Here is a 12,909-nt window from a genome sequence, read left to right on the forward strand (position 1 = left end):
AGACTTTATTTCTGCAAACTTCTCGCATAATGCTATTTTTCACTCAAGAACATCAAATTCCTGACCATTCTGAGGAAAAATGACTCCTTTATTACTTCTGTGTAAATCAAAAGACAAAACAAAACCAACCCCAACTACACTGATTTTCCATCACTTTTTTTCCCCTTCAGTTTCTGGAATTTTGCTCTAGCTTCTATTACTGCTAACCACAGAACTGAACTTCCCTTCATGTTTCTAGTTTCACCATGAGGCTTTCTAATAATCTTATTACCTGTGCTCCTTCCTTTTTGGTCTTTCGGAACACATTATTCACCACCACAGCACACTTAGGAGAGGCAGAGAAGAGGAAAAATAATTTCCAGCAGCACAATCAAGTATCATTTAAATGACATGAAGAAACATTTGGGATTTTTTGTGTGGAATGATGTATTGTCACTATGCCAATTTAAATCATTCATAGGAAGTCCACATTTTACATTCCCAGAAATTCATGACATTTTTCAGCAGTCAGCTCTATTAGACTAATATAATAACACTGCCAGCCACCATGCATAAGTCATAAGTGGTATGATTGGATTTGTCTGCTCATTGCATTTTCAATTTGAATAATAGTCATATTATTCAATTGCAAATATCTTTTTTGTCTAAATACTCTATTGTTACACTTAGTTGGAGCTGGGACAGCAGCATCGAACGCTAAGGAGGAATGGAAAAGGTTATTCCTATTGTATTGGTATACAATCAAATTCCTAAATTTGGAGAGGTGTTCTACCTTACTACAGCACTGAAAAAACCAGTCTCATCCCCTTATGGTACTGTTATGAGTAGCACAGTCATCAGAAATATTTTGAACTGGCAAAATTAGTCTAAATTTTTCCAAATGTTTAGTTGCCAAGTTTATAAGAAAGAGAGCTTTGTAGTGGTCCAAAAAGGATGGCAAGTACAATGTAAGTGCTTGTCTACATGAAGAAGCAAGTTGGAACGGCTGTTCTACAGCAGCTCCCACCGCAGATGCTCTTATTTCAGAAAAAGTGCTTTTTTTACACATTAAAAAAGAGCAGAAGGCAAGGCACCCTGAGGCTTTGGCTGTGTGGAGCAATACAACCCTCATAAAGACTCAATGTGAAAGAGTTACTGTTTTCCAATATGTACACTAGAGTATTTCATACGATTTTTCTTTCTCCTCCCTTTCCTTTCATCCAGTTGGCAACTCTTAAGTGATTTATAGGGATTGATCAGATTGAACAATGTAGATAAGAGATGGCGCCAGGACTTGAACAGAAGAGGCTTCAACCTTCTGATCTAGGAGACCTGTCCAGTGTGATTTCAGACAGGCCATACAACATTGCTGTCATAGCTAAAAAATAAAGATAACTTGTTTTCCCAATAAATGGTTTAGACGTAGATTTGTTCAGAAACCAAAAAAAAAAAAAGTAAAAAAGTAAAACCACCAAAAATACCCTAAAAACCAAACCCACTGATAAGGGATAAATAGGAAATAATTTAATTTCTTTTGATCCTTGGTAAAAAAAAAAAGGTAATTTTTTTTCCCCAAAACCACTCCTTATGTTTAAAGACAGTAAGAGCTTTTTTGCTTTTATATAATTGGTTCCAGAGGCATTTGATTCCTTTTCCTCCAGCTAGTGAAACCATGTATGTATATTTTGTATCCAAGAGTACCCAAGGGAGAAAGAGAGCATAACAGTCCTGTCTATATCTTAAATAACTTGCTCATTTCTCAAAATTGTTAGCCTCTCCAATTATCTGAAACAATAAGCAAGCTGAGTCCCTTTATTTTTACATTACATGCGAGTGTTCTTTGCCTTGATTTTTCTGAAATCCTCAAACAGAAGAGCCTTCGGGGCATGGGCCAGGGCCTTACAGGAAAGCAAAATAACAAATGAAACTACAGAGGACTGCGTTATGTAGTGCGCTTCACCAGCAAAGGTCAGGGTTTGGGCTGTGGTTGTGGCTCCCTAATAAGCTGGGATGACCTCAGGTGGAGGGGGTTCATAATTCACACGAATGGGCATCTCTTCCCCAAGACCTTGCCATAGGCACATACAAACCAGTGATACATGCAAATAATGTTGTAAACAATACATATAGATAGAAGGGTTTCAGAATTTTTATTTAAATTGCAATTATTATAGAAAACGGGTAGCAACCGAAGAAGCGAAAATATTATCAGAAGTGTGACTAATAGTATTTAAACTGACTGCATTTGAGAATAAGCATGCATCTTGGGTTTTTCCCACTTTGGTGGCAGATTGGTAACCAACCTCATCTTTTATGCTGTCATTTGCAGGGACATCTGCAGATGTTGGAGCAGCCACCAGAGGGCTCCCATATTTCTCCCATTCAGGTTAAAAAATTGTTGCGATTAAGAAAAAAATAAAATTATAAATTTTTGCCTTACAAGTTTAAAAAGCAGAATTGAAAGACAGAAAATAACAGACCATTATGGTGATCTTAGTAGGATACTTGGTAGCAGCAAAGATTTTTTGAGAGCAGATAAAAATGCCTAGATTTTGAAGGTTACTTTAATGCCCATGTTCACATGTGTATCACTAAACAAAACAGCTCAGAAACTAAGCCTAATTATTATGTCACCTGGGACACAGTCTGTCTAGGGAATGCCTAAAAATTACTTTTAAAAGAAGTCTAGGGGGGGAAAAAAAAATCACATAAAACCCCTCCACAACAACAAAAACCTACACAGAACAAAACCTCACCTACAACAGAGCCAAGAAACCCCAAAAGTGCAAAGAAAAACTTCATAGGCCAAAAAGGGTCTAAAATTTCTCTTCTGAGAATTGGTATTCCCATCTGCAGGAGGAACCTTGTCTGTCCAAGGAACAGGATCAAAAGAAGTGAAAGCCAAAACCAGTACAAATCTGAGCAAAGCAGTAGCAACTTCACAGTTGTCCTGTCTCCCACTTCTGTATAACAAGTAAGAACAGCCAGAGATGCAGCATGGAAAGTATTTGCCCAGCAGTGACCACGCAGCTTGCTGGACAGCGTAAAAAGCTGGGATGTTCTGGAGCAAGTTAGTATTAACAGTAAAAAACCAGCTGAGGAATAAATATCTTTAGAGCCATATGTTGATGGTTCACTGTTGGGGACTAATGATGGCTATAATTCAAAATTAGAATGGATCCTGTACAATTTAAACCAATTGTTAATAAAACCATAGTAAGATTGTGAGAAGGAAGAATGACTTTCTCACAAAGGCATTTTTAAAGGAGTTTGCATTCCCAGCTTTGTGTGAAAAAGCACTTTCTGAAAACAAAGTCGGAATGGAATCAGTTTGTAAGATGGAGAAGCCATTTTCTAAAATTTAGGTGCAGGAACTCATAGAAACATAGCAAAATAAAATACATACTTTACTAAACTATGTGCAAGATACAGAAGCAATTTCTACTGGATTATTAAGGAGAAGCTGAAAATATACATGCAGGCAAGAACTAAGGGATGCTAAGTGTGACACAGTGCAGTGATCTCAATTTAGTGGTCATGTGTAGAGTGTGCAAAAAAAAATGGGTGAAAAAATATTATAGCATCTGTGTGCTTATATCCCTATAATCCTGGCGAAGAAAACAGGAAAATTTAAGTCATGAATGAACTTACAAGGTCTAGCTTTGAACTTTAGAAATATGTTTATAAATCAAAAATACAAAGGTAATGCCAGAGAGCAAAATATCCTAATTGTGTTACCAGTTGTTACAGAGAAGCAGAGTAATTACAGACAGTAAAAAGTGTATGTTATTTTTTAAAAGTAAATACAGTTAAAAATGTCCAAAGCCTTCAAGTTTGGGCATGTCTAATGAAACTGTCATAAGTGGTTAGTGAAATTTCATGTAGAGATTTCTGTTTGATACCAAGCAAAACCAAACAATATTCCAAGGATGACAGGTAGTGAAACAGCAGGCAACAATGGTGGGTGACCATCAGAGAATAACTGTGACATAACTATGTCAAGTGTGAGCCACTGTCAGTGTCCAGCTGGACACCAACTTCAGCAGGAGCACAGTACAAGATGAGAAAGTTCTCAGCTGGCCTATTTGGTGACATCTGTAGCACCTCGGCACTATCTAGAAGAAGAAGTGCCTTCCAAAATTATTCCAGAATAGAAAAGAGGCGTAATACACCAAAGATAACAATAATAATAATCTCTAAAATAAATTAAAAACTAAAGAGTATTTACTAAAGACAATCAAATCTTGTCCAAGTCACACATTCTAGTGGTGATATTTAACAAAAAAAATGTTATAAAACATTATTCCTTTGTAAGTTCAAACTCGACTCTCAAAACTGTTATGCCTATTTTCCTCCGAGTGTCCCTAGCGCAGTTCTTTGCCGGCATGGAACTTGTGGACAACAATTTTCAGCCACGCTGGTCTCATTTCAGCAGTGCTAGAGTAAGGGTCAAAATAGGTCATATAGTGGAAAACTAGTCACAGATACTGTTGTTGGTTTTTTTTTTTGGCCTCTGCTTTTCCACAAACAGCAGACAAAATTGGGATTAAGCCAAAAACTTATTTATAGACAACATCTATTTTTAGGTATTTATTTTAGTCACTGAAGAACAATTGCAGCTAAATGTACTTATTACTATCTGGAAATCTATTTTTTGAAATATCCTCTGTCATTTTTTTTTTGTCGCTCTAACTGTATTTTGCCCTCGCTGTGTGTATTAATCACATACACTTCCACTGCATCTGAAAGCCGTGCGATTTTCAAAAGTAAAAGATGCAATCCTGAATTCTTCCCTCTGGTTTTATCTAAAAAAACCTGATTGCGCTGGTTGTTGCAGGAGAACCGCGTTTCTGATGAACGTTTCTGAGCACAATAACCTTGACCTAGACTTTAATTGCAGAGCCACACATTTCCACTGCTGAAGGAGAAACACTGTGGTTTCAACACCATGTTTGTTGCTTCTGCAGACAAAGCAGCATGAAATGAAAACTGTGAACCCTCTTTTCATAGGCCAGAGCTTTTCTACTGAATTCACACTAAAAATGGCATGCTTCTGTCAGGGACTCTTCTCTTAGTTTATAAAGCAGCAACTTTTTCTCTTCACATTTTCTGCAACTTTTCCCTTGCTCTCTTCCATCTGACTGATTTGTCCCATGCTCAGGACAAGGCCTGAACTGACCTCAGTCTCCATATGTTCACAAGTCAGTTATCAACATATGTTCAGGTCAAACTCTGCAAGGTAAGAAATTTTTGTTTACTCCATTTTGCAGACTGATAACTGAGCTGGCGATTAGATAATTACACAATACAATGACAAGCACGTGTGCTTGTGAACTCCGTAACACCAGCATAACGTATTTCAGCCAGCTCTTACATTTCAGGTGTGATTGCAGAGATTTTCAGAAGTTTCTGTACTGCTTATGGGGACTCAAAGGGATGCGGCCACTTCCCTGAGCACAGGCATGAAGAGGCTCACAACTGTGAGCTTAATGCTCCAGGGCTCCCCACAAAACCTTCCTGATTCTTTTTCCTCTATGGAAAAGAAGGAATCATAAGGACAAAAACAAAAACACAAAACCAAAACAACCAAACAACCAACTCAGAGATGAGCAGTTCAAATCACTGAGTATGCAGGATGCCAGACATCTCTCCCAGCTTTCTCGGGTTCAGCGTGCTGCTGCAGTAGGTGAGCAGTGACCTATTACCCAGCTTCTCCTTTTCTTGTTCAACGTTTGATATTGCTTTCTATTAAAAAGGTGACATAATTCACTGATTTTACAATATTTCACACAATGCAGTGACACCAGAAGCATTGTGTGGGCCGAATGCAATGCAATGCAAGCCTTGTACAATTTTTTCTTTTCCCCCTGCAAATGCCATTATGGCTTTTCCATTATTAATGATGACTTGAATGTTCCAAAATGTTGTAAGGTGGTTACTGGACCCATATTCTACCTAGGCCATTAACTGTTTCTCTGATTGTATCAAAAGGCATCTCAATTCCCCATCTACCTCCCTGCTACAATTGCTTCATCAATATTCATAAGATCCAAAAGCTTGATATTGATTACCGCATCTAATGGACTCATATTATGCAAAGTCATCGTGACCTTTGAAGCAGTTCTACTTTTGTGGCTTATCTAGATGCTTGCTCAAAATATTTTGAGATGTACCGAGGCAGGAGCAAGCAGAGCAGGACAAAGGCCCCCACAGCGTCTTTAACTGACGATATTTTGACAGGATGGACTTTGTCCAGGCCTGTACGAGATGTCATCCAACGCTAAAAGCTCTGTCACATTATCCCCAACTTAACAGGAGCCTTTGTTATCACACAGCAGCAAGAAGTAGTTAATATTAACTGATCATTATTAACATTCATTATGGAAAATCAATCTGATTGTGCTATAACCTCCTGATGCAGTCAGCTGGGTTGTTCTGATATTTACATAATATTGAGTTCCCACCAACCAAAACTACAGGGGTTATATAACATCTTTCAATGTCATGATGATTCTGCAAACAAAAATCCATTGTGTTTATCAGCACCAAGGTACAAAATAAACGCATTTTGCAAACAGTTTCTAATGGCAAACCTTTTACTGCTCCCTATGTCCAACATTAATAGTGACAATCATTCTTCTTCAGAAAGATAAGAATAAACCAGTACAAACACAGCACTAATTTATCTTCTGTTCTCAAAATCTAAATGTCTCTAGAAGGATGATATTCAATAAGAACTCACTTTAAAAAACAATCAAACAAACAACTTCTCTTTTTCATATGTTAAGAAATCAAAAGAGTGAAAACAAAAGTTAGACAAATTCTAGAGTAGATATTAGGAATAATGTGTTAAACTAAGAAAAACAGCCCACAAGAATGAATGACCTAGAAGGAGGGTGAGTCCATCATCACTTAGATTCTTAAAAAAAAATAAAATCTCTAACTCAGAGACTGTCATCCGAATGCAAGAATAATTTAGTAATATATTATGGGTAGAACTGCAGCTGTTCCATTAAAGTTACCTATGAAAAGATTATTGGGATATTTTCTGCTAACTACATCTGATTAAATCAAAATGGAAAATAATCAGTACACAGGGTCCCGCTGCCCACATCAAATATTTTTTGTGGAATAATTACTATACGTGTCAAAGTTATAATGATTGTCAGATAGGTTCTCTTCTATACTCTCGAACAATTTTCTCAGTCACAAATGTTTTCTTTCATATTTCAACATTAAATCCTAATTTAATTTGAAGACTCCCAAAATGAATCTAAATGTATTATGAATACTACATATATGTATTTACACAAAAGATCAGCACCTTTCATTCTGTTCTTTAATACGAGCATATAGTTGAAAACTTTTAGAATATAACCACACACTTGTTTGGGACTTGTCTGTTATCAATGTGTTAAATCAGAACAGCTTTTGATTACATTGCTTTAACCTTCTTTACTGAAAATTAATCTAACCTAAATATAAGTTTCATATACTTAAAATAATTTACACACGTTTAAGTGAAAATTTGAATATCTTTAAAAGGTGAAACATTTTTATCCATCTGAAAACAACTCAAATGACAAGACTGAAGAAAACCTGTCAGCTGTAGCGAAAAAGCAGAAGCAATAGATTATTCTACCTGAGTACACTCAGCAAATGCATCTAGAGCTAATCTCCTTGGTTTACAACACAACTCATACAGCATTCACGTATTCAGAAAGAAAATACAGCAGAACGTAAGCGTCTTTTATTCAGGCCTGACTTTTGCTACATCTGAGACTCTTCCTAAAATAGAACAAAATTAGAGCCATATTTGGCCTATTTTATGCAGTATTCTAGCTAGCTGCTTCAGAAATAGCTGAAACACACCTAAAAATGATATCAAACCAAAATACTGTTTGCCATAAAGTCTGTATTATCTTCTTTCCTCACACTGAAAGGAAAACTACATTATGCTGCAGGATAAACTTCAAGCATGACTCCAAAAAAGTGATTGCTTAATTAGAGTAATTCGGGGGTACACCATTCATATTTGGGCCTGGCATAAAAGCCCAAATTTTATCTTCATTCAGAAATTTCCATTTTTTGGAGCAATATGATCTAAAAGGACAACACTCTTCTCCAGACAGGGAACCAAAATAAAAAATTCAAAGCACATACTCTCACTCTGTTTCACAGCTGAAATATCTGCCAATTAGCAAATCTGTCAGCAAAAACTTAACACTGCAAAAATTTCGAAGGTGGAACTAATTAGGAAGCAAGCATAATGACCCCAAATGATGTGACTTCAAAACTCTAGCTAGTATTTAGATGCATGTTTGAAGTGAGAGCATTTATGTGTATGAAACGGCGCCTTTGATTTACAGAACTGCAAAAATCCATTTCCCAGAAGTTAACTAATATAGCTGGGTTTGCTCTTCATCACATTATAGTCACTATTCATACTTATATACAACAACACTAATGGATATAAATTAATGGATTAGCTTAGTCGCTGGTATCACAGTTAAAAAAGAAACTGCTGAGAGTATGTGGAGGGTTCATAGGTAAATCTTCAGCACGTGCTTGAGCAGGATCACAGGGGATTAAACAAATTAGCAGCTATAGACAGGGAAAGGGTGGGCACTTACTGTCGAAGCCCGTCCAAGGGAGCACACAGCAGACCCTGACCACAGAGCACAACTACACGCTGTACCCTAAACAGGGCAGCCTTGGAAGAGTGCGGTCAGACAAGGGCAAGGTGCTACTGGCTCTTAAAGGACTCAGATCTTACCCTCCAAAACCGACCTTCCCTACACACAAAACAGCAAGTAGAGTTGATTAATTTATTTTTAAATTAAGTTCCTTACCATATGCTTTCTAAGTACTAATTATCAGTAATTTTTTCCCCAAGTAGTTAGGCAGGCCTATTTATTGATTACCCTTCCTACCAATACTTCCTAACATTTGAATTCAAGGCACTTAATTTACACCGTAAATGTGTGCTAAAAATCTAAACAGCTGTGACGTTTAATTCTAAATATAAATCTACTGTGTGTCTACTTGTGATGCTATCATAGCCTCAGGCACAAAGTCTCCAAACGTTTGGGAAACTGCAATGTTAAATGCTACAAAAGACAGCAGCTATATGAATGAAGTTATCTGATTTCTTGATTTTGCACCTGTCAGACACCTCTTTCAAGTGCTCCATGACAACCAGCAGAATAGAAGAAAAAAAAAATGCAAAAAAACCCCACAAAAACAACCCCAAACCAACATAGTCTATGAACAGCTCTAATAAGAATAATATGAATCAAGAGAAATTACAGTATATTTGAGTTATAGTAAAACCTGTTACTAAATTTTACTCCTGCCTACGATGACCACTGTTGTGATAGTTTTGTTCAACAGTTACACTACCACTGATTAACCTGTAACTTTTATTCTTTTTCTTCCCTCTGGAAAGTCATATATCAGACATAAATAACAAAGGCGACTGATGACAAATTGATGTCCTCTTTCACAAAAACCTCAACAGTCTGTAACATTAATTGTCCATTTAGCTTCCGCCCTGTAGAGGTGCTAAACACCTGTAAGATCAAGTTATCCAGGTTCAGTTCTAAAACCCTGTCTATGAAAGCAGCACAGCAGCGAGCTGCCAAGGTCAAAACAGAGCTCCGAGACTTGGTGTAAAACCAAACAGATCTTCTCCAATGGCAACAAGAGACTTTGAAATGTTACCTACATGGCTAAGATCTTTCATCCACCTAAAAGCAGATGTGGTTTCTGGCACTGATGATCTACGCTCTGAATGTAACAACCAAAAAATAACACTTAAACCTGTGCGACACAATATAAGTGTATCCTGTTACCTTTAGCATAACAGCTTCTAGACATTAAGGTCATTTGACCCTTTCAATAAAGGAGTTGTTCAAAAGAAAAAGTCTAATCAAAATATTAACATAAGCCACGTAAATTCAGATGACATTGGATTGTGCAATTAGCACAACTGTGACATCAGCGCAATGAACCTGACTGAAGGAAACTAATTTTGAATGGATGCTTTTCAGAATACATTCAACCAATTGATTAAATTTATATTGTGATAATCCTGTTAATCCTACTGTAAGGATACCATAGAAACTTCATCGATTTTTTTTTTCCTTATCACAATCTGCATGTACCACAGTAACAAGTACTGTAACAACAACAAAAACACCAGTTTAGTTAAACTAACTAAAAAAACCACAAAACTACGATCCAAAAAACTATGATCCAAAAAAACTATGATCCAAAAAGCCCTGAAGGTCAAAAATTTAAGGAAGAGATTTGGTGGTCCTGCTAGGTTGATGCTCCATGGAAGAAGAGGCTGGTTTTGTTCACTGAAGATTTATTCTTTTTCCATGAGATGGACAATTGAAATCCCTGGCAACAGACATGCTTCCTAAATCTCTCAGTCATCTTATGCTAGGAATCACAATTCCAGATCGTTTTTTCTTATGTTTCTTATGAGGCAGGTTAATGCATAGAGTTTATGCGAGGTCTTCAAGATGGGGTGATGGATCATTTGGTGTCAGAGACACGACTATTACACTGCAATACGTGTTCTCAGTTCAGTGAAGTATGGCGAACTCACTCAGACTATTAAGCCCCTCAGATCACAAGTGTGCTCAACAGGAGCACAGGCTCAGCTTCAGGCCAAAGCTAAGAGGGCAAACCATTTAACCACCAGATCCATCCCTGACAGCAAAGTGATGAATCAATAGCTACGCAGCGCACAAAAAGACAAAACCAGACTGGATGGCCATTACAAAAGCCTGTGCTTTTAAATTACATTTGTTTTGAGAAACTTGTGGTCAAAGTAATCAGCAGTTTTTTCAATGATTCCACTAAGGAAAACAAACAAACAAAAACAAGAAAAAACCCCAGTAGATTAAATAAATGGAGATGTCCACGATAAAGAAAAGTGCTTCCATCAAACCTAGAATTACCAAAGCCTGCTTTCCTACCAGTTTGCATTCCAGAGTTGATTAACAACTTCTGAAGGCTCCACAAAGCTGATCCCTTCTCCACTGTGCCACTGATTTTTCACAGACCTTATAGGAGCGTTATTACCTTTGACAATTTTCCTGCTCCATCACACCTGAAACTTAAAGAGGAGATTGAAACACTGAGGACATCAGGGAGTGTGAAAAGGAGATCAACTGGTGGAGTAACTCCCTGGCATGCCAGTCAGAAAGGCCCCAGGGGGATACCCCCCAAAAGGTCATGGCCCTGTCAAGTAGAGGGGGAAGACCCAAGACTGCCCTGTTGATGTCGGACAGAGGTAGGGGACCAAAAAGATGATGGAGTTTGGAAGCAAGTTCCAGTTCGGTGCCGCAGGCAACCCCCATCCCTACCTGCTTTTCTTCCCCAGGTCCCCCTCCGTAATAAGTCTGAGGCCCTGGATCTTGAAGAAGAGGTAGGTGAGGTTGTGGTGCAAGGTCCGCCTACAAGGTCACATAGGGAGAGGTGGTTGAATCCACACCTCAAGACCACCTCAGATAAGAAAGAAGGGTAGTTGTAGTAGACAATTCCCTTCTGAGACGGACAGATGGTGAAAGGCCTTGGGACGGACGGTGAAAGAATCTGGAGCTCAAGTGATTTTCTCTTCCCTTCTTCCATTTTTGGGTGAAGATGTGGGATCTTTGCCAAGTCTTGGGAAATGGGAGAGGTGCCTGAGGACTGGAAGAAAGCAAATGTCACTCTAGTCTTCAAAAAGGGCAAGAAGAAGGACCCGGGTAATTATAGACCAGTCAGCCTCAACTCCATCTCAGGGAAAGTGATGGAGCAACTTATCCTTGGTGCCATCTCAAGGCATATCAAGGATAAGAGGGTCATTAGAGGCAGTCAACATGGCTTCACCAAGGGGAAGTCGCGCTTGACCAACCTCATAGCATTTTATGAAGACATAACGAGGTGTATAGATGATGGCAGAGCAGTGGATGTGGTCTACCTTGACTTCAGTAAAGCATTTGACACAGTCTCCCACAGCATCCTCACAGCTAAACTGAGGGAGTGCAGTCTGGACAATCGGGTAGTGAGGTGAACTGTGAAGTGGCTGAAGGAAAGAAGCCAGAGAGTCGTGGTCAATGAGGCAGAGTCCAGTTGGGGGCCTGTATCTAGTGGAGTGCCTCAGGGGTCAGTACTGGGGCCAGTATTATTCAATATACTCATCAATGATTTGGATGAGGGAATAGAGTGTCCTATCAGCAAGTTTGCTGATGACACCAAGCTGGGAGGAGTGGCTGGCACGCCAGAAGGCTGTGCTGCCATCCAGAGACATGGACAGGCTGGAGAGTTGGGCAGGGAAAAATTTAATGAAATATAACAAGGGCAAGTGTAGAGTCTTGCATCTGGGCAGGAACAACCCCAGGTTCCAGTATAGGTTGGGGAATGACCTATTAGAGAGCAGCGTAGGGGAAAGGGACCCAGGGCTCCTGGTGGACAGCAGGATGACCATGAGCCAGCACTGTACCCTTGTGGCCAGGAAGGCCATTGGCATTCTAGGGTGTGTTAGTAGGGGGCCAAGGGGTAGTACATCAAGAGAGGTTCTCCTTCCCCTCTACTCTGCCCTGGTGAGACCACACCTGGAATATTGTGTCCTGTTCTGGGCCCCTCAGTTCCAGAAGGACAGGGAACTGCTGGAGAGAGTCCAGCACAGGGCAACAAAGATAATGAAGGGAGTGGAGCATCTCCCTTATGAGGAAAGGCTGAGGGAGCTGGGGCTCTTTAGCTTGGAGAAGAGGAGACTGAGGGGTGACCTCATTAATGTTTATAAATATATAAAGGGTGAGTGTCACGAGGATGAAGCCAGGCTCTTCTCAGTGACAACCAATGATAGGACAAGGGGTAATGGGTACAAATTGGAACACAAGAGGTTCCACTTAAATTTGAGAAGAAACTTCT

The 12,909-nt window shown here is 38.9% G+C and overlaps 1 protein-coding gene across 1 annotated transcript in view; it reads right to left on the reverse strand.

The window, feature by feature from the left end:
• Positions 1-12,909, reverse strand: part of PRKCE (protein kinase C epsilon) — a gene marked incomplete at both ends in the record, with an annotated part of 289,843 nt that overhangs the window by 151,870 nt on the left and 125,064 nt on the right. The window lies entirely within an intron of this gene.

The sequence above is a fragment of the Nesoenas mayeri genome (assembly GCF_963082525.1).
Source record: "Nesoenas mayeri genome assembly, chromosome: 3".
Taxonomy (NCBI): domain Eukaryota; kingdom Metazoa; phylum Chordata; class Aves; order Columbiformes; family Columbidae; genus Nesoenas; species Nesoenas mayeri.